Raw genomic sequence first — 21,832 nt, forward strand, 5'->3', positions numbered from 1 at the left:
CTCCAGACAGACTATAAGGAGCTCTGGTGGCATAGTGCCTAAGGCATTTGACTGCTAACCAGAAGGTTGGCTGTTCAAACCCATTAGCCACTCCTCGAAAGGAAGATTGGGCGATCTACTGCAGTAGTGATACTGCCTCAGAAACTCAAGGAGGGGTTGCTATGGGTCAGATCTGACTTAACAGCAATGCATTTGGTTTGGTTTGGTTTAGACCGACTATGAGCTTCTCAAAGGCAAAAATGGAATATTATTTACTTTTATATCCCCAGCACGAGGTATAGTGTCTGCCACAATAAATGTCTATTAAATGGACAAGGATGAATACATGCATAGACAACAGATCTGAATAGAGGGACAGACACACAGGCCCAATTAATAGATAATATTCTGAAGTGGACTACATAGTTTAAGGAACTAAAAGAAGCGTTTGTTCTTCTCATCTAGAGCTGAAAATGAATATTGATTTTCTAAGGAAAAGTTTTAATGCGAAATGCAGACTTTTTAATCCTTCAGGTTATATGTGAAGTGATTTTAAAATATAAATATGATTGCATTGGCTTAGTTTCATATATGCAATTAGCTTTTACTTTTAAATATGTCAAATTATCCAGTGATTGCCAAGATCACACTTGGTAATATGTCCTGTGTTGTTGTAATTTGCCATCGAGTCGGCCCCGATTCATAGCGACCCCTCCTTGGGTTTCTGAGGCAGTATCACTACAAAAATAGGAATTTCCAACCTTCCTTCCGAGAAGTGGCTGGTGGGTTTGAACTGCCAGCCTTCTGGTTAGCAGTCAAGTGCCTTAGGCACTATGCTACCAGAGCTCCTAATATGTCCTATAGTAAACACTAAAAACTCTTACAACATTCGTTCCCATAGAGGCAACAAACATAGCGTGGCAAAGTTAAATTCCATGTATACATTAAGAAAAACAGTGACATAAGAGCAATGCTAATTACCTGATAATCCAAACAAGAATTTCTAATACACCCTATCTAATATCACATGTACATGAAAATTTGAAATTATTGACCTTTGTTATTTCAGATAATATGAACAACTCTTCTGAAAATTATTTAGAGGCTTGCAAAAGCAAACAATTTATCAAAAAGAACCAGTGTATTTATATCTGATAGGAAGATACCATTTTTAATGAACTTAAATACAGACATATTTAGAAGTCCACAGGCATGCTCAAAGAGACATTAGTACAACACATCTACTCCATTTATGAAAAACTGTCTGTAGTAATTTCATAGAGAAATCTTGTGATACTACCTTGGTTTGTCAAATAATCCAGGATACCTTTATTCCTGGTGGTCAAGAACTCGCTGGTGAACTTGGAGGCTGAGGGCCAATTTTTTCCTGTGAAGAAAGTTACATTTTTGTTTTGTTTGAGCATTTTGAAATGAAACAAACAAAAATAACTTTTTCTCTTTGTTTTAAGAGTCACTTATATTAAGTAACAAGAAGCAATTTTCAAAACCATTCTTTCATATTATAAAAGCATAGTCAACACAGGAATTGCCATTTAGAGTGATAATTAAGACTGTTTTCACACAATGGAAGTTATTTTAGTGTTCTTTCCTTAGCTGCTTGCTGTTTCTGGCAGTTCACATTGTCAGCTAAGTTAATGCTGGATTTGGAACCTTATTCTTACCTTTAGAAGAGACAACAGGCTTAGTCAGAGAGAAGGAAAAAAACAGCCTTTGCTCAGAAAATGAAGAGATAGACTTCTCCAAGGAGAAAAAGATCTTCAAGGAAATTTGATTGTTTAAAATGTTCTCCATCATTCACTTCAACTCTTTTCTGATCTAATATGAATGTTTCCAAAATATAGCAAAAGTTTATTATTATTATTATTATTATTATTTTTATTTAGTCCTAAATTAAACTAATAGACAAAGATCAAGATAAAATAAATTATACTTCTCCACATCTAAGGCTGGGTCAAAGATGGTGACCAAAAAACAAATAAATATATATATATATATATATATATATATATATATATATATATTTTATGCCAATGAGTCTTTCTTCCTTTGTGTTAATGATTGACTTAGAATATTTAATTATTTCTTCATTTAAAAAGATCTAGTATAATTTACGTGTACCTATTCATACTCACCTACTTAAATAATCTAGTATTTTAGAAGTGTTGGCAATAAGAGTTATGACTATAATTTCAAATTGCTTTGCCAAATGCACTAAAGGTTTTACACAATGAGCACTCTTCAAAGCAACAATCCTACCATTATTTAGGGAAAAAAAAGCTGGGGTTAGGACATTTTCTTTCGGAATTTATTTCTGAGCCAGTTTAAAAGACATTCATATTTAGTCTCACTACATGATTGAACTACTTCTCCTTGGAGTCATATTCATGTTACTTGGATTCTTATTCACTTTGTTTGGTAAACTTGGCTCTCAGTGACTAATGTCTATTTCCAAAAACCAAATCCTGATTTTTCCATCAATCTGAGATATTCAAAGAATGCACCATGAGATCTTGAAAGCATAAGCATAAGAGATATTTTCTAAAATGCCTTGAGCACTAAGAGCATCACTGAAATATTTCTCCACATTCCACGGTTACTGTTTATTAGAAAATCTTAAATCTGGTATACTTGAAAAATAGCAGCATTATGAAATAGTCACAAACTCATGTGATTATGCAGTCCATTCTTTCATTTACTCTGAACATTTTAAAATCCAAATTCCTTCTCATGTTCTACAAGATGTGGCCTCTCCTTCCTTCTCTGACCTCTACTCACTCCCTTTTCTCCAGATACACTGGCCTTTTTCAAAATTTCATCAAACATACTCCCTTTTCTGGCCTACTTCCTGTTTCCTCAATATAAAGTGCTCTATTTACAGATGTTTTCATAGCTTGATTTTTCAGTACACACAGATCACAAATCAACTGTCATCTGATTAAAAAGGCCTTCCCAAGCAGCCTACCTAAATACTTCCATCCCCTTATCTCACTATATTTTTTCTTGTATCTACCCAGTATAATATTGTCTGTTTATTTATTTATATGTAATACTGATTCTTATACTGGAATGTTAGGTCTTTGAGGGCAAGGAATCCTTATGTTTTGCTCAATACCGAATCAATAGTGCCTAGAATGGTGTGTGGCATATTAAACAAAAGAAAATCTATTGCCATCGAGTCTATTACAACTCATAGCGATGCTATGGGACAGAATAGAATCACACCATAGGATTTTCAAAGCTAAAAATCCTTATGGAAGCAGACTGCCACATCTTTCTCCTACAGAGTGGTTGGTGGGTTCAAACCACTGAACTTTTGGTTAGTAGTCAAACACTCAACCACTGCACCAACAGGGCTCCTTGTGCGGCATATAACAAACAAACAAAAACTCACTGCTGTTGAGTCAATTTGAGACTGACACAGACACTACAGGGTTTCCAAAACTCCATAGGGTTTCCAAAGTTGTAAATCTTTTACGGAAGCAGATTGTCACATCTTTCTCACATGGAGTTGCTGGTGTTTTGAACTGCCAACCTTGCATTTAATAGCCAAACACTTTTACCACTGCTCCGCCAGTGTTCTTTTGTCATAAAGAAAACAAAAATCCTCACAACTGGTCCAAAAAGCAACATCATGACAAACAGAGAAAATATGGAAGCTGTTAAGGATGGCATATAGCAAGTAATAAATAGTCTTAAATATAGAGTGATGAACTAAAATATATGTTTAATAAGTGCTTACTCATTCTATTGTAGAGATATGGAAGAAGAGACCTTGAAGGGGGAAAGAATAATCTTTTTTCAAGTGACTCACAGTCTACTAGGGTCATGAATAGGTAATGAATGTTCTACAGAGGAGGATATATTTGATCTGAATCAAGAATTAACTGGAGTTCAATAATTAACCTGGAGCAAAATGGGGAGAAAAATTAAATCCAGGCAGAGTGAACAAATTTAGAAAGTGTTTACTAGGTAACAGGAGCCCTGGTGATACAGTGGTTAAGAGGTTGGCTGCTAATCAAAAAATCAGAGTTTAAACACATCAAATGTCCCATGGGAAAAAGATATAATGGTTGGTTTCTCTAAAGATTTACAGCCTTGGAAATCTCATAGGGCAATTCTACTGTCTTATAGAGTCACTATGAGTTGGAATTGATTCAACGACAATGAGTTTTGGGTTTGGTACCAGATAACTGGTACTCTGCTCTATATCCTAATACAATAAAAAGATACAATGACTAATGTTAATGATCTTATAATATATGTGGGTAGACAATGGTTAGATAATTTCATAAAAATTGTAACTATTTTGGTAACCCCAAAACTCAAAATTTTTATTTATTTTGGTAGTGATATGTGTGGTGAAAGGAGCTCTGGTGGTGTAATGCCTAAGACACTTGACTGCTAACCAGAAGGTTGGTGGTTCAAACCCACCAGCCATGCAGTGGAAGGAAGACTGGGTAATCTACTTCCGTACAGATTTTATTGCCTCAGAAAGCCAAAGCGGGTCAGTGTAAGTCAGAATTAACTCAATGGCAGTGAGTTTGGTTTGATTTATATGTCGTGAACTCATAGAGGAGAACCCTTGACAGACGGCAGATATTGTTGTTATTAGGTGCTATTGAGTTGGTCCTGACTCACAGCAACCCTATGTACAAAAGAAACACTGCCTAGTCCTGCACCATTCTCACAATTGGTGTTATGCCTGGTCCCATCATTGTAGCCACTGAGTCTATCCATCTCGTTGAGGGTCTTTCACTTTTTTTCTGACTCTGTACTTTACCAAGCTGGATATACTTCTCCAGGGACTGGTCCCTTCTGACCACATGACCAAAGTAGGTGAGGCAAAGTCTAAGGAGTATTCCAACTGTACTTCTTCCAGGAAAGATTCATTCATCCCTCTGGCAGTCCACGGTATTTTCAATATTCTTGGCCAACACACAATCCAACACACAATTCAAATGCACCAGTTCTTCTTCAATCTTCCTTATTCATTGTCTAGCTTTCATACACGTGTGAGGCTATTGAAAATACCATGGCTTGAGCCAGGCACACCTAGTCTTCAAAGTGAATTTTTGCTTTTTAAGATTTTAAAGAGATCTTTTGCAGCAGATTTATACAGTACAATACGTTGTTTGATTTCTTGACTGCTCCTTCCATAAGTGTTGATTGTGGATCCAAGTAAAATGAAATCCCTGACAACTTCAAACTTTTCTCCATTTACTGTGATGTTGCTTATTTGTTTAGTTATGAGGATTTTGTTTTCTTTATGTTGAGATATAATCCATACCGAAAGGCTGAAGTCTTTGATGTTCAACAGTAAGTGCTTCAGGTCTTCACTTCCAGCAAGCAAGGTTGTGTCATCTGCATATCACAGGTTGTTAATGAGTCTTCCTCTAATCATGATGCCATTTTCTTCTTCATACAGTCCAGCTTCTCAGATTATTTGCTCAGCATACAGGTAGAATAAGCATTGTGAAAGGCTATAACCCTGGCACACACCCTTGCTGATTTTAAGTTATGCAGTATTCCCCTGTTCTGTTTAAATGACTTCCACTTGGTCTATGTACAGGTTCCTTGAGAACACAGTTAAGTGTTTTGGAATTCCCATTCTTCCCAATGTTGTCTGTAATTTGTTATGATCCACACAGTTGAATGCCTTTGTATCATCAATAGAACAGAGGATAACATCGTTTTGGTATTATTTTCTTTCAGATCCATCTGATATTAACAATGATAACCCTCGTTCCACAGGTGGCACATTGATGAGGAAAACTGTTTACCTTCAGGAGGGCCTAGCCTTCCTTATTTTATTTAGTAACTGATTACTTTCAAGCAAGAGTCTGTCTTTCATGAAATCATTTTAAATGTTAAAAGAAACATGTCATATGGATAAGAGCTCTAAGGTACTAGGGAAGAATAAAGAAATAATATAGAAAGTTGTTTCACACTTTTAACTCTTAGGTTAGACAAGGTTAGACAATAACGCATATGATGAACAGTCATTATTCATCATGAAAGTTAAGGTTTTTTTTTTTTTTTTTTTTAAGAGAAGAAATTTTTTATGAAAACTAATGGCATCTAATTTACCAACAGTGCTCATCATCTTTATTCTCCTCCTCACAAATAATGTGCGAAAAGCAAAGGGATAGGAACTATTTCATTTCTTCTGATTTAGGTAAAATATATTGGTCTCTGTATCTCAGTGGGGCTCACAAGGATTTTTAGGAAAGAACCTGCCTTGAAGTAAAATAATCATCATATAGTGTTTAAGATGTGGAATTGCAAAGTTTCTCAATAAATTCTTAAAATAATGTGATTGTCTTTCTAGGTGGTTAGATATAATGTAGATTAATAAAATAACATCTCTGTTGATTTAGTAATGCAATTTATCTTAGAGTACGTATATAATTCATAGAACCATTGGAATAATTTTACAAACATAGGATAATAGAGTTATATTTGGTTAAACAATGTTAAAATGCTGACATATGAAAATGACACCTATGTGAGGAAAATTCCATGCAGAGTTAAAATGCAGACTTAAACTGACTTTTTAACACACTAGATTCCTATTTAGAGACAATGGATTGCAAAACAGACAACATTATAATTTTAATGACTGTAGTTTCCATAATGAATCACTGGTTTAAAAATCAAGGCGCTCTGGTGGCATAGTGCCTAAGGCATTTGACTGCTAACCAGAAGGCTGGAGATTCAAACCCCCCAGCCACTCCTTGGAAGGAAGTCTGGACCATCTACTTCCACAGTGATATCACTTTGGAAACCCAAGGAGGGGTCGCTCTGAGTCAGATCTGACTTGACAGCAGTGAATTTTTTTTTTTTTTCTTTTTAGCACATAATTCTGTTTTGGCTTTATCTTTGTTAATAGACAGTAAGAAAATTGTGTGTGTTTAGCTGCTTCTTTTATTGGCTATCTAATCTATGACATTCTGATGACACAACTTGCTTAAAAAACTATACGTGATTGAAATCACTATATAAATATATTAATAGCAGTTGTATGTATCATCAAGCAGTCTTAGGCTTATAAATATATCTTAACTCGATATGAAAAATGTATATTCTATAATAGTATGAATTGTGCATGTATTTGTGCTGCTTAATTAATTAAAAGTTTCTTAAAGGCAACCATACTCGACATATGTTATGTCTGGCATATGTTAATTATATTGTAAAGAGTAAAAAATATTCACTCTGTGAGTAAGTGATAGTATCACAGAGAAGGAGATGGCTTCAAAGGAACTATGCTCTGTACAGAAATTTATTACAGGAAGAATTTTATCTTATCTTAGGAAAAAGGAAAGTGAGATTTTAAGAATGTTAAAATGTTTAGAATTTGTTTACTTTCTGTATAAAAGAAGATCAAACCCAGCCTTCTTTTGTATTAGTTAAAATACACTGAGCAAGATAAAGCAGTTGAAAAAATGCAAAATAAGTCCCCACTTGCCAGTTTTAATCATAAATAAGACAAATAGGAATAGGACTTCACTTCTTCTATAGAAACTTAGGAGAAATGAATTAATGTTGAACAGATTCCAATTTCTAGAAAAAAGAAAAAGAAGAGTGATAATGGAAGAGACAACAGACGACTAAAAGATTGAACAGTGATCTCCAGACTGTATACTTCAAGAGTGTGTATCCTACTAACTTAAATGGTGGTTTCAAGCCAGACTTGAGCCCTTATCTCTTTTTGTGAACAATTCACTCACTTAAACAAACCAGAAATTATCACACATGATCAGAGAGGATGGGTTCTAATATTACGTCCATAATCAATCTCATGCATTACAAGGGACATTCATTTCATAGCTGATTTGGGCAAAAGGTTGTGATAGGGTATAGATAGTTGTTGCCAATGTTTTTCTCTGTTCACTGCTTTTTTTTTATTTCTTATTTGTTTTCTTCAAGATCTCAGGTGGTATGAGTGCGCAATTTGATTTCACCAAGTAGGTAAAACATATCTAGACTTCAGCAGTGATAATACATTATATGCAGTCCTTTGCCTCCTTATAAAGCAAAGTGGGAACAAGAGACCACAAAGGAATTCTCAGGCTCCTGAGACACAAGCCTGAGAATAAAAGATTCAGTATCTAGACTTAGATTATTCCTTTAAGAAATTTTCAGATGAAAAGACTTCTTGAGTATCAAATGTGGCTTGAGCAAGATCTCTTGATTAATCAAACCTAACCTATGGTCGCTATGAGTCGGGGCCGACTCGACGGCAAATAACAACAACAACAACAACCTATTTTTAGGAGCTCTGGTAGCATAGTGGCTCAGGCACTTGACTGCTAACTATAAGGCTGGCGGTTCAAACCCACCAGCCACTCCTCGGAAGGAAGACGGGGCAATCTACTTCCGTAGTGATACTGCCTAGGAAAACCAAGGAGGGGGCCGACTCGACAGCAAACAACAACAACAACAACAACAAAAACAACCGCCACCTATTTTTGTCAAGTCAGTTCTGACTCATGGCAGCTCACATCACAGAATAGAACATTTCCATAATGTCTTCTTGGCTATAATTTTTATGGAAGCTATATCCAGGCCTTTCTTCTGCAAAGCCACTAGTGGGTTCAAACCACCGAACTGTAGGTTAGTAATCAATGGCAAAATTGTGTGCCACTCAGGGACCTGCTATGATAAATAGTTTATAGCATTCAAGTCATGCCTGATCCTCCAGGCCAAAGTCTTTCTCTTATATTACTCCAATCAACTTAGGTCCAATGTGGATAATGCTACTTCATTAAATGGTCAGCAGGCTCACTTAGGCATGCTACTCACAAAAAGGAGAGAAGTGAAAACAGATTGTACTCAGAAAAGAAGAGTTAATAATCTTACGATCATTTCCTTAAAGTTGGAAGTATGTCTTTTTTATTTTTCCTATAGACTTTCCCACACTTCTCCATTTTCTTTTAACACTTATTTGTTGACTTTTCTTACTTGTTAACTCTTATTTGTTGACTTTTCTTACACCTATCTTGTTCTCCCCTTTCTACTTCTAACAGCAGTCTAATTATTGATTAATTACACACACTCCAATTCCTCAGTCTAATCCTGGGATTTGTTTTATTTTATTTTTATTCGCGCACATGGCCTCTGACTCACTAATAGCTTTACCATTTTCCTGCTCCAATACTTTAAACTATAAACCCATGTAGAAATGACTTATTTAGTATTGTCTAATTTTAAAACAATCCATTGTTGGTAATCAGCTAGAAAACACACCTGATACAAAATGCAATATGAAAAATAACAATTGTTGAATAAGAAGCTCCAGTTTCTTTTTTGCACGATATATTTTTGGTGTCTGTTAATGTTTTTGTTGGTTGTCATTGTATTGACTCCAACTCATGTTGACCTTCAGTATAACAGAATGAAACATCGCCTGATTCTGCACGATCATCATAATCATTGTTATGTCTAAGTCCATTATTGTGGTTATAGTGTCAGCTCATTTGGTGCTGAACATGTACTAAATGACTCTACCCCATAAAGACAACTTTGATGCCAAGTGGCTATATTGTGGAACACATGATCCCCATCACATGAGCACATGACAAAGGATAACCATTCCTAAACTGGCTAGTAGCTCAAAAGACCTTGCTCAAGAGCAGATCAAAATTTATTTGCATAGAGAAATATCTGGATATAGTTAACTTACATTAATGGTTGAATATTAAAGGGAAAATCACTAAATACTTCTGGTGAAGTTTATAAAGCTAAAGTTCTGCTCTAGTGTCTGGGAGGTCATTCCTGTTTAGATTAGCTTTTTTTTTTTTTTTTTGAGTTCTTAACTGACTGCTTGACTTGACTGCTCCTGAAGGAAGGTTGGGCAATCTACTTCCATAGTGATACTGCCACGGAAACCCAAGGAGGGGTTGCTATGAGTCGGGTCCGACTCCACGGCACATAACAACAACAACATACTTGACTGCTTACCAGAAGGCTGGCGGTTCAAACCCAGCAGCCACTCCTTGGAAGGAAGGTTGGTCAATTTACTTCCATAGTGATACCGCCTCGGAAACTCAAGGAGAGGTCACTATGAGTCAGATCCGACTCAATGGCAGTGCATTTGGTTTTTTTGGTTTTATCTTTTTTTAACTGAACTAGAATGACTAGACATTTGCACTTTGCAATCAAAAAAAATTTAAAACAAAAGAATTGAAATTAAGATTATATTTGACATATTACCTGAAGTTAAAAAGAGTGTTTAAATTGATAATAATTACGGTTGTAACATTAATGAATAGGACACTAGTCAAATTCACAATAATAATTTGTTGTGAAATATGACAGTGGATTAAAACATTATTTTCTTAATTGTACCAGTTCCATGAAAGTAAGAAGGTTAAGGATCCTTACTTCCATCTTTAACCTGACTAGTTATTTGTAAGTTCCCTGTCTTTTCTTTTTTTTTTTTGTATTTACAATCAGAGCATTTGATATGTGTTTTCTATGAGGTTCTAGCCTACGCATTCATGGCAATACATATATAGCTGCACTTCCCTTGAAATCTATGCTGAACAAGAAAAATCCAGACTAGACAGTTATATAAATGTCCATTAACAAAATGGGCAAGTTGTAGTATAACTATAAAATAAACATTAATAAATTACTAATGAATACAACAGCATGGCAAAATGTCAACATTATGTTGAGCTAAATAAGTTAATGCAAATGATTCCATTCTATATGAAAATATAGATCAGGCAAAACAAATATATGGTCATAGAAATCAGATTTCCATTAGCATGTAGGGAGAAGTAGGGGCAGGGATCGACTAAGCACAACGTAAGGAAACATTCTAGAGAGATGAAAATGTTCTATATTTCGAAAAAGGTGTTAGTTAACAAATATAATTTCTCAAAATTAATGAAATTATATATATGTATATTTGTGTATTGTGTTGTCAGAATTATAACTCAAAAATAAAAGGGCATATTGTAACAAAATTTCATGTGAATAAACTTAGCTTTTTACTCACTTTTTAAAACAGTATGTCCATCCTGCTTGCCAAAATAGAAAGATTCCAATATTTTCCTGTTTGTAACAATATAAAGAGATTCTTCCAGATTTATTTTAAGATATACAACCTTTTGAGTAAAATGTTTGCAGTATGTGCTGCTGTTGTTGTGTGTGGTCGAGTCAGCACCGACTCATAGCAACCCCTCCTTGGGTTGCCAAGGCAGTATCACTACGGAAGTAAACTGCCCAACCTTCCTTCCCAGGAGTGGCCGGTGGGTTTGAACCGCCAGCCTTCTGGTTAACAATCAAGTGCCTTAAGTACTATGCTACCAGAATCTCAGGATATATATTTTCCAAAAATTTTGTGTTCTCAATTGTGCATTAACCAAACCAAAGCAAACTCACTGCTATCTATCGAGTCAATTCTAATTAATAGCAATCCCCTTCGGAAAACCACTTGTCTTCTACAGGGCAGCTGGTGGGTTTTAACCAGTGACCGTTTGCTTAGCAGTCAAATGCCTTAACCACTACACCACCAGAGCTCCTTTAATTGTACATTAAAACCAAAACTGAATTCACTGCTATCAAATAGATTCAACTCATAGTGACCCCTCCTTTGGTTTCTGAGGAGGTATGTCTATGGAAGTAGATTGCCCAATCTTCCTTCCAAGGAGGGGCTGGTAGGTTTGAATCTACAGCCTTCTGGTTAGCAGTCAAATACCTTAAGCACTACACTACCAGAGCTGCATTAATTATTAAATCACGAGTTTATATTTATTAGAAAATGGTTTATTCCAGTCAACAAAAATACCATAATCTGCTTGATATTTCTTTTGGAAACTTTTTTACAAGCTCCTTTTATAAGGAGAAGGAAAAACGTGATCTTAGATTTCATGCTGAGAGATTTATTGAGACAGATCAGACTACAGAATAATGTTTTCATTTAGAAGATGGAGACTTTTTAAACCAGTCACTTCAAAGTACTTTTTCTTGCTTCAAAGAAGTGTTAATAAGGGATGTATCAAAGCAAGTTGGGAGCAGTACTAGGCATGTTTTCAAATGGCATCTTTAATTTCTGCATATAACTTACTTTAGCCATTGCAGGAATTACCACAGTACTAAACTATAACTTGATTAAGAACTTAAATTGGAGGTCTTAACTAGATCTTTGAGTTTATTATTTTTGTTTATTTGTTTTCTCTTAATAATGGATACTTTTTTGAAACTGTTAATCTTTTCTGCTTTCCTTTCTGCATGTAGTAAATCACAAATAATATGTGGATTGCTGGTCATGATATAACAATCTATTATTTATTTAATTGCATCGCAAAAATAGTTTTTAAAACTGTGTTCTTGTTCCACAATAATTGAAAATTAAGCTATATTTACTCATCCGATGTATTCTGGCAGCTTTTATGTTACTGACTGCATGTATCCTTAGCCTATAAGATGGTGATAACAATGTTATCCAAATGTCAGAAGGGGATGTTATCCTTAGACGTTGCCAAACGAGTCTGACTCATTGTAACCTCATGAACAGCAGAAAGAAACACTGCTTTACAGTCCTTGCTGTGTTTGAGCCCATTGTTATGCTATTGTGTCAATTCACCTCAATGAGTCTTCTTCTTTTTTACTGACCTTCTATTTACCAAGATCAATGCCTTTCTTCATGGACTGGTCCCTACTGATAACATGACCAAAGAATGGGAAACAAAGTCTCACCATCCTTACTTCTATGAAGCATTCTGACTGTCCTTTTTCCAAGACAGGTTTTGTCCATTCTTCTGGTAGATCATGGTATATTTAATTTTCTTCATCAAAACAGTAATTCAAAGGCATTAGTTTTTCTTTGGTCTTCCTTACTCATTATCCAGTTTTCACATGAGCCAATTGATAAAAACTTGACTTTGGTCAGACACACATTAGTCTTCAAAGTTACATCTTTGCTTTTTAACCCTTTAAAGAGGATTTTTGCAGCAAATTTGCCCAATGTAATAAGTTGTTTGATTTCTTGACTACTACTTCCATGGAAATTGATTATGAATCCAAATAAAATGAAATCCTTAACAGCTTCTGTGTTAGACTGGGTTCTCTAGAGAAACAAAAACCAGCAAAGCTTATATATATATAGAAAGAGAGAGAAATTTATCTTAGGAAAATGGCTCACAAATGTATAGAAGCCGGCGAGTCCAAAGTCCCTGGAGGAAACATCGGGCTGGAGGCAGCCTTAATTTCCGCAACCGCAGGGGGCCGAGAAATTCAAGGCTGGCAGGCAGTACACTGGCTGTTGACTCCAACGAAAGACGAATCCAAGATCTCCAGGCCGAGAGGTGGGCTGCTCACTCACGGAAGGTTGTAGTCAGCACACCAGGGTGCCGATCCACAAAAGAGTGTCTCTTTTCCCAGGATGTCCCTGGGTATCCTGGAAGCAGGCCACACCCCTAGGGAAACTTCCCTTGCGCAGATTGGCCACTCAGACCACAGTCATCCGATCCCATCATGGGAACAACCACACAGAACTGGGGTTCAGCCAAGTTGACACACAGCTCCAACTATCACAGCTTCCATATTTTCTCTGTTTATCATGATGCTGGTTTTTGGACTAGTTGTGAGGATTTGTGTTTTCTTTATGACAAGGTATAAACAATACTGAAGGCTGTAGTATCTCATCTTCATCAGTGAGTACTTCAAGGTGTTTTTACTTTCAGCAAGCAAGGTTGTGTCATCTGCAAATTGCAGGTTATTAATGAGTCTTCCTCCAGTTCTGAAGTTGTATTCTTCGTGTTGTCAAGCTTCTCATATTATTTGCTCAAATTACAGATTGACTAAGTATGGTGAAAGTACACAACCATGGTGGATAACTTTCCTGATTTTAAACCACATAGTATCTCCTTGTTCTACCAAATAACTGCCTCTTCATTATGTATAGGTTCCTCAGGAGCACAATTAAGTTCTCTGAAATTTTCATTTTTCCTAATGTTTTCAAAATTTGTTGTGATCCTGTGGTAAGTAGTGCTGCGTGTTAATTTGACTGGGCCATGATTTAGAGTGGCTGGGCAGCTGGATGCAGTTCTTCTCCATGATGAGATTGAATGGGGTATAATTTACTCCATGGTGGAATCTTCTGTGAGCAGCTAATTAGCTGTCTTTAGGATGTGGGTTGCTACCAATCTGGTTCTGGAGTATGGGGCTGCCATACAAAGGCCAGCGGGATGGGGCCATATCCACTGCCCAAAAGTGAAGGGGTGGGACTGTCATGCCCAAGGAGCAAAATAACAGGGTCTGCCAGGCCAAAGGAGTGAGGTCACCACTCAAATAGGCTTATAGTCTCAGGCCACCAAATAAAGGAAATCTGTACAGGTGCTAAATTGAGAAGGGGTGAAAATTTGGTAGTTAAGATTTTGTGTCAACTTGGCTGGGCTGTGGTTTTGAGTGGCTGGGCAGCTGGATATAGTTATTTTCATGATAAAATTGGTAATCAACTCCATGGTAGAATCTGGTATTAGCCACTAAGTAGCTGCCTTTGGAGTGTGGTCTGCTTCCAGGATATAAGGAGAAGCTTTGAGAAGGATCTCAAGCTTTTTGGCACATCTGGATCCTGCAGTTAGCCAAGTCTTCATCTCAGTGGCCTGCCATGTTGCCTGCCTATCTTGGGATTGTTCCTGGACTTGAACTACTGGTCTACCATATTGTCTGCTAATCTTGGGACTGCACCATTTCATTTGTCGATCTTCGGTCTATCAGCCTCAGCAGCCAGCAGCTGCATGAGTTGGAAAAAGCCTCCAGCTCTAGTGGGCCTGCAACAGCAGGCAGAGCTGAAGCTCATGGTTGGGGGACTTTCACCCAGCCTGCAGCGCTAGCACTTTGAATGCAGACTTCTAGCTTTCTAAACTGTAAGAGAATAAATCCTTTCTTGTTAAAATCATACACTTGTATTTGTTATAGCAGTACTAGATAACAAAGACAGATCCACACAATTGAATGTCTTTGTATACGGTCAATAAAACACAGGTAAATATCTCCCTGTCATTCTTTGCTCTCAGTCAAGATCCAGCTGATGTTAGCAAAGACCTTCCTTATTTCATGCTCTCCTTTGAATCTGGCTTGCTGTTCCCTGTCAATGCACTGATGCAACAATTTTTTAATCATCTTCAGCTTAATTTTACTTTCAGGTGATATTAATGATATTTGTTTGATAATTTTCACATTCTGTTGGGGCACTTCTCTTTGGAATGGGCACATATATCTTTTCCAATTGTTTGGCTAAATAGCTGTCTTCTAAATCTCTTGGCATGGACAAATAAGCAGTTCCAGCATTGCATTCATTTGTTGAAATATTTCTGTTAGTTTTCTATGAAGTCCTGGAGTCTTATTTTTGCCAATGCCATTCATGTAACTTGAGCTTCTTCCTTTGGTACCATCAGTTCTTGATCACTTGCTATGTCCTGAAATGGTTAAAAGTCAATAAATTATTTTTGGTACAAAATACTTTCTGTGTATTCCTTCCATCTTCTTTTAATGCTTCCTGTGTTGTTCAATATTTTTCCCATAGAATTCTTTAGCATTGTAATTCGAGTCTAGATTTTTTTTTCTTCAGTTCTTTCAGCTTGAGAAATGCCAAAGTATTATCGTGGTTTTCTAACTCCAGGTCTTTGTGCATTTCATTATAATACTTTACTTTGTCTTCTCAAGTTGCCCTTTGAAATCTTCTCCTCAGCTCTTTTATTTCATCATATATTGCTTTCTATTTAGCTACTTTATGTTCAAGAGAAAATTCCAGTCTCTTCTGACAACTATTTTGGTCTTTTCTTTCATGTCTTTTTAATAAATTTTTGCTTTCATCATGTATAATGTCCTTGATGTCATTTCACAACTCATTTGATCTTTAGTTATTAGTGTTGAATGCTCAATTCTATTCTTTAAATGGTTTCTAAATTCAAGTGGGATATATCCAAGGTCATACTTTGGCTCTGTTGGTCTTCTTTTAATTTTCTTCAGCTTTACCTTGAACTTGTGCAGAAGCAATTGATGGTCTGTTCTGCAGAGAGCCCCTGGCCTTATCCTGACTGATGATATAGAGCTTCTCCATTGCCTCTTTCCATGGATGTAGTCAATTTGATTCATGTGTATTCCATTTGGTGAGGTCTCTGTGTTTTGTGACCATTTATTTTGTTGAAGAAAGATATTTGTAAAAGAATAAATCTTTGGTCTTCAAAAATTCTAACATGCCACCTCCAGCATCACTTCTATCTGTAAGACCATATTTTCAGCTACCAATCTTTCTTTGTTTCCAACTTTCACATTTCAAACACCAGTAGTTATTGATGCATCTTGTTGCACGTTTGATCAATTTGAGACTACAGAAGTTGGTAAAAATCTTCAATTTTTCATCTCAGACATTATTAATGGTGTATAAATTTGTATAGTAGTTGCATTAACTGGTCTCTGCAGGCACATGAATATTTTCCTGTCACTCATAACATCGTACTTCAGGATACATCTTGAATGTTCTTTTTGACACCAAGAAGGACACCATTCTTCTTCAATTTGTCATTCTTGTCATAGCAGACCATATGACTTTTCTGACCAAAATGGCCAATTATCTATACATGCCAACTCACTAATGTCTAGGATATTGATCCGTATGCATTCCATTTCATTTTTTGTATCTTCCAACTTTCTTAGATTCACACTTTGTACAGTTTGCAGCTGTTTCTGTCATCAGCAAATGACAGTCCCCAAAGGGTTATTCTATCCATGTCATTAAGGTCCGCTCTCCTTTGAGGAGCCAGCTCTTCACCACCTGTATTTTGAGTGCCTTCCAGCCTGAGGGACTCATCTTCTGGCAGTATGTCAGACAATATTCTGCTGCTATTCATAAAGTTTTCACTGGTCATTTTCTTTTCTTCTTCTTCTTTTTTTTTTTTAAAGAAGTAGATCACCCAGTCCTTCTTCTTAGTCTGTTCATAGTCCGAAAACTCCACTGAATCTTGTCCATCATGGGTTACTCTGCTGGTATTTTAAATACTGGTGGCACAGCTTCTAGCATCACAGCAACATGCAATCTATGACAGTAAAACAAACTAACAGAGAAGTAGTGGCAGAATGAGATAGGCTATATGAATTTTTCTCATTTTCCAACATTATAGGACACTATTTTGTTGTGATCCACTTGATTCTCATTGGCTAATTTTCAAAATCAGATCTCCAAGCTTTTATTCCAGTCTGCTTTAGTCTGGAAGCTTTGTGAAAGCCTGTCTACAATGGGTGATCCTGCTGTTACATTATTTACATAATTCCCAGCATCATAGGAACATGTAAACCACTCTAATATGACAAACAGACAAATGAGTGGTGGATAGTTATAAGTAATATGGACTAAATGGTCAAAGAGTCATGTGTTTAAGAACCATCTCTGGTTACTGCTATGTTTGTGTCACTGAGTGAGCATTTAACTGTTTCCAGTTAAGTGAAAAGTTTGGAAGAATCATGCTTGACTTGGATGTTTGCTATAAATATTAGAAATAATATGTTTACATGCTCAGCACAGGCCTTGACTAGAATTTGAATGGTTAATGATAATTCATAAAAGGAAAAATGACTTGAAAGAAGGAAGACAGAAGTATCTTTTGAGTGCTGTTGTATCAAAAGCTAGCAGAACTGATTTAATGTCAAATTCTAAGCCTTAACTGACATTTCTTCTACTTTGGTGACTTAGTCAATTCAGCCAGATCACATTAGCACAGCTCTGGTTATGGAATAGCCTGCAGCAGAGCCAGCAAGAGCCAGCCACAGTCGCAGATGTTTCTTGCTGAAGAACAATCCAAAAGGGCAATGGAGAAGAAGGGTTGCCAACTCCACTCTCTGGTAACTCATAGAGGGAAAAGGGTAAAGAGTACTTGAGAGTTGAAAGACCCAGGTGGTGCTTCATGTGTGTGTCAAGGGGGATACTAAAAAGCCATCTGAGTCCTAAGCCTTCCATGCATTCACCCTGTGGCTTGAGTAGTCACGTTACTAGGGAAGCAAATGGGAGGGGAAGCTGAGGGAAACCATGGGTCTTAGAATAATCAGTAGCAAAGCTTAATGCCAAATAAAGGATGAGTAGCTCCCCAATGACTGTTTTGTCCCTTAAAAATAAAACTCGGGCTTTCTAAAATCTAAAATTATGCTTACCTGTATGTCCCTCATCTTTTGGTAAAACTAAAATGGATGGTGAAACTAAGATCGTGATTGCTCAGAGGTGTAACTTTTACTGTGCTTATTTATGTATTATTTGTTTGTTTAAATGGGTAAGATGTTAAGCATAAAAATAATTCCATATTGCATATAACTCAACCATGCAAGTCCAAAACAGGGAATATTTTTCCTAAACTGCCATCCCTGTAGAAACTATGTATGACGACAATTTGAATTAAAATTTCACTTTAAAAAAAAATGTTCATTATATCAATTTATTCTTCCACAATCAGTTATCATTCACACTGCCAATTCTTATTTATAAACTCAAAATGGCTAAATTTTTTCTACATTTAACTGTCTTTCCTTTTTCCATTTTCTTCAACAGAACTTTCAGTTAAACTACAACTTTTTGTATGAGCGTGACTTATGAATTTTAAAACCAGGGCGACAGATATTATTTTGTATTCCTGTTATTATTCTGTACTCTTGTGTGCTTTTGGTCTCCAAATTGTTGCTTTTAAGATGTATCAAGTTATTTATGAAAGCATTGACTGTCACCTTCATATTGTCAGCTTTAATTATAACATATGTGTACATTAAGATTTTATATGAATTGGTGAAAAATGCTTTCAGTTTTCCTGTCACAAAACATTCTTGTGTAACTCCAAGCTTTCTGAGAATATTCTCCAGTGGAAGAATTTTATGCAAACATCATCACATTGCACATTTTAATAAATTTCATGTTTTATCTTTTGGCAACTGCAATCTTACTTCAATAGTGTGTCTTGTGAGATATCTTTACATGTCCCCACCTGGGCAGAGGTAGAATGAGCTTTCAGCTGAAACATCCTGAGCCACAGTGTCTTAAACAGCATTCTACTTCCTGAAAACAAGCAAAGCCTCCGAACAAGTTACTTTGACTCCTGCTCTTTGGATCAAAATTTCCAAGCACAATCATCTTTTTTGTTTCTTATTTGAACATTTTTGAAGACATATACACACAAAACATAGATCAGGTAGAGCTAAAATAACTTAATTTAAAATCATTAAACAGAGAGACTATTTCAGCATATTAAAATCAAGGAGATCTCCAAGCCTAAACTTTTTTTTACTCCCACCAAATATCTCTGAGTTTATTTTCTGCTGTATTAGTTCTGTGTACAACACATTTATTTAAAACAATAGGTCTTCCCCTAAATAAAAGTGGCAGCAACTTTGCAGACACTTACTTTGAGGATTAAAGAGACAATTTCACTTTATTCTTGGATTTTTCAAGTAGTAAACACCATCTTAGTCAATATAAGACATATTTAGGAAAAGACTCTTATAAAGAAGGTTGACTGCAAATACTTCAGCCAAGTGGAAAAAAGCAACAAATTATACATTCTTGTTACCTGAGACCAGAAATACAAACATTGACCATCTTCAGTTTCTCACAATATTTCTTATTCTCTAATTGTTTCATTAATCCATTTGTAATTTTCCCTAATAACTTTCATTTCCTCTTTTCAGTAATAAAGTAGAATGATATTATAGGGATTACAGAATTCACTGCAACTCTTCTATAATGCAATATTCAACATTTTATCTCAGACACCAGGCCAAGGTTTTGTTTATGTCTTCTGTGACAATGAATGAAACTTCAAGATGTTTTCTTGTAAAATCAATTAAAGAATTCCATTTCAACTTTAGGCAGCTTTTCTAAGGTTTTCTTTTGTTACATAAATGAGTTAAAATTTCAAAATTATTACTCAAGGCTATGTCTATACATACAAATGGAGATGGACTAGTGAGTAATTACCACATACTCTGTATGTCAATATTTTATGGGTTGTTCAGACAGTGAGTCAACAATTTTTCCAAGTATTTGTACTTTGAATTTATAAATAACTACTTATCTCTACTTGACTTTATATAGATATGTGAGATGTGAGTTTACAGATACCTGAAGAAAAGAATCACATTAATTATAATTTAGGAAGTTTGCCAGATTAGGAGTCTACAATCCTGGGTATGAAAATAGACAATTTGGTCAGGGTGGATGTGTGCTAATCCTCCTGTTCATGTTTAAAACAACAAAAAATTTCATCCTAAAGTTTACAGCTTACCTGAAAATCATTGCATTGGAGATAAAAACCTTTAGTTTAATTTTTACCTATTGCTAGTGACCTGTAAAAATTGGATGAGTTTCTTTAAGTTTCTTCATTATTATGGAACATAGTTCCTCCTTTGATGTAGGGAGGCCCAGGGCTCAGGGGCTTCTTTTCACTTGGGGGCAGCTCTATTTTAAGGCCAAGGCCAGAGGTGGACTGATTTTGGCCATTTTGAAACAGACAACCATATGATCTGCTATGCTGGGAATGACAAATTGAAGAGAAATGTGTGGCATTCATTGTCACAAAGGCTGTTTCAAGATCTGTCCTGAAGTACAGCACTGTCAGTGATAGCATAATATCCATATGCCTACAAGGAAGACCAGTTAATACTACTATTATTCAAATCTATGCACCAACCACCAAAGCCAAAAAATGAGGAAACTGAAGATTTCTACCAACTTCTGCAGTCTGAAATTGATTGAACATGCACTCAAGATATGTTAATTATCACTGGTGACTGGAAATAAAGAAGAGTTACCAGCAGTTGTAAAACATGGCCTAGGTGATAGAAATAACACCTGGTGATAGAATTTTGCAAGACCAATGACTTACACAAATATCTTTTTTTCAGCAACATAAGTGATGGGTATAGAATACACAAGAATTAGATTGACTACATCTGTGGGAAGAGGTAATGGAGAAGTTCAATATCTTTAGCCAAAACAAGGCCAGGAGTTGACTGTGGAACAGACCATCAATTGCTCATATGCACATTCTAGTTGAAGTTTAAGACAATTAAAACAAACCAACAAGAGTCAAAATATGACCTTAATAACATCCATGCTGAATTTAGAGATGCTTTAAAGAATAGATTTGATGCCTTGAACACCAAGGACCGAAACCAGAAGAACTGTGAAATGATATCAAGAACATCATCCATGAAGAAACCAAGAGGCCATTAAAAAGAGAGAAAAGGAAGAAATGATCAAAATGGACATCAGAAGAGACTCTGAAACTTGCCCTTGAGTGGAGAGTAGCTAAAGCAAATGGAAGAAATAACATAATAAAACAGCTGAACAGAAGATTTCAAAAAACAGCTCAAGAAGACAAAGCCAATTATTATAATGAAATGTGCAAAGACTTGGAGTTAGAAAACCAAAAGGAAAGAACACTGTTCTGGTTACCTGTTTCCACTCTGACAAGAATATATACCACAAATGGGATGGCTTGAACAAACAGGAATTTATTCTTACAATTTGGAGGCTTTAAGTCCAAGTTCAAAATGCCAGGCTCTAGGGACAGAGTGGGAGCTCTGGTAGCATAGTGACTAAGGCACTTGACTGCTAACCAGAAGGCTGGCATTTCAAACCCACCAGCCACTCCTCGGAAGGAAGGTTGGGCAATCCTACTTCCGTAGTGATACTGCCTTGGAAACCCAAGGAGGGGTCACTATGAGTCAGGGCTGACTCGACGGCACATAACAACAACAACAACAGAGACAGTGTGAAAGCCCATTTACCTTGAGCTTCAGCTCTGCCCGTTGCTCCTGGCCCACTGAAGCTAGAGGC

This window comes from Orycteropus afer, unplaced genomic scaffold (assembly GCF_000298275.1).
Source record: "Orycteropus afer afer isolate SDZICR_OR568_19922 unplaced genomic scaffold, OryAfe1.0 scaffold00005, whole genome shotgun sequence".
NCBI classification, from domain to species: Eukaryota; Metazoa; Chordata; class Mammalia; order Tubulidentata; family Orycteropodidae; genus Orycteropus; species Orycteropus afer.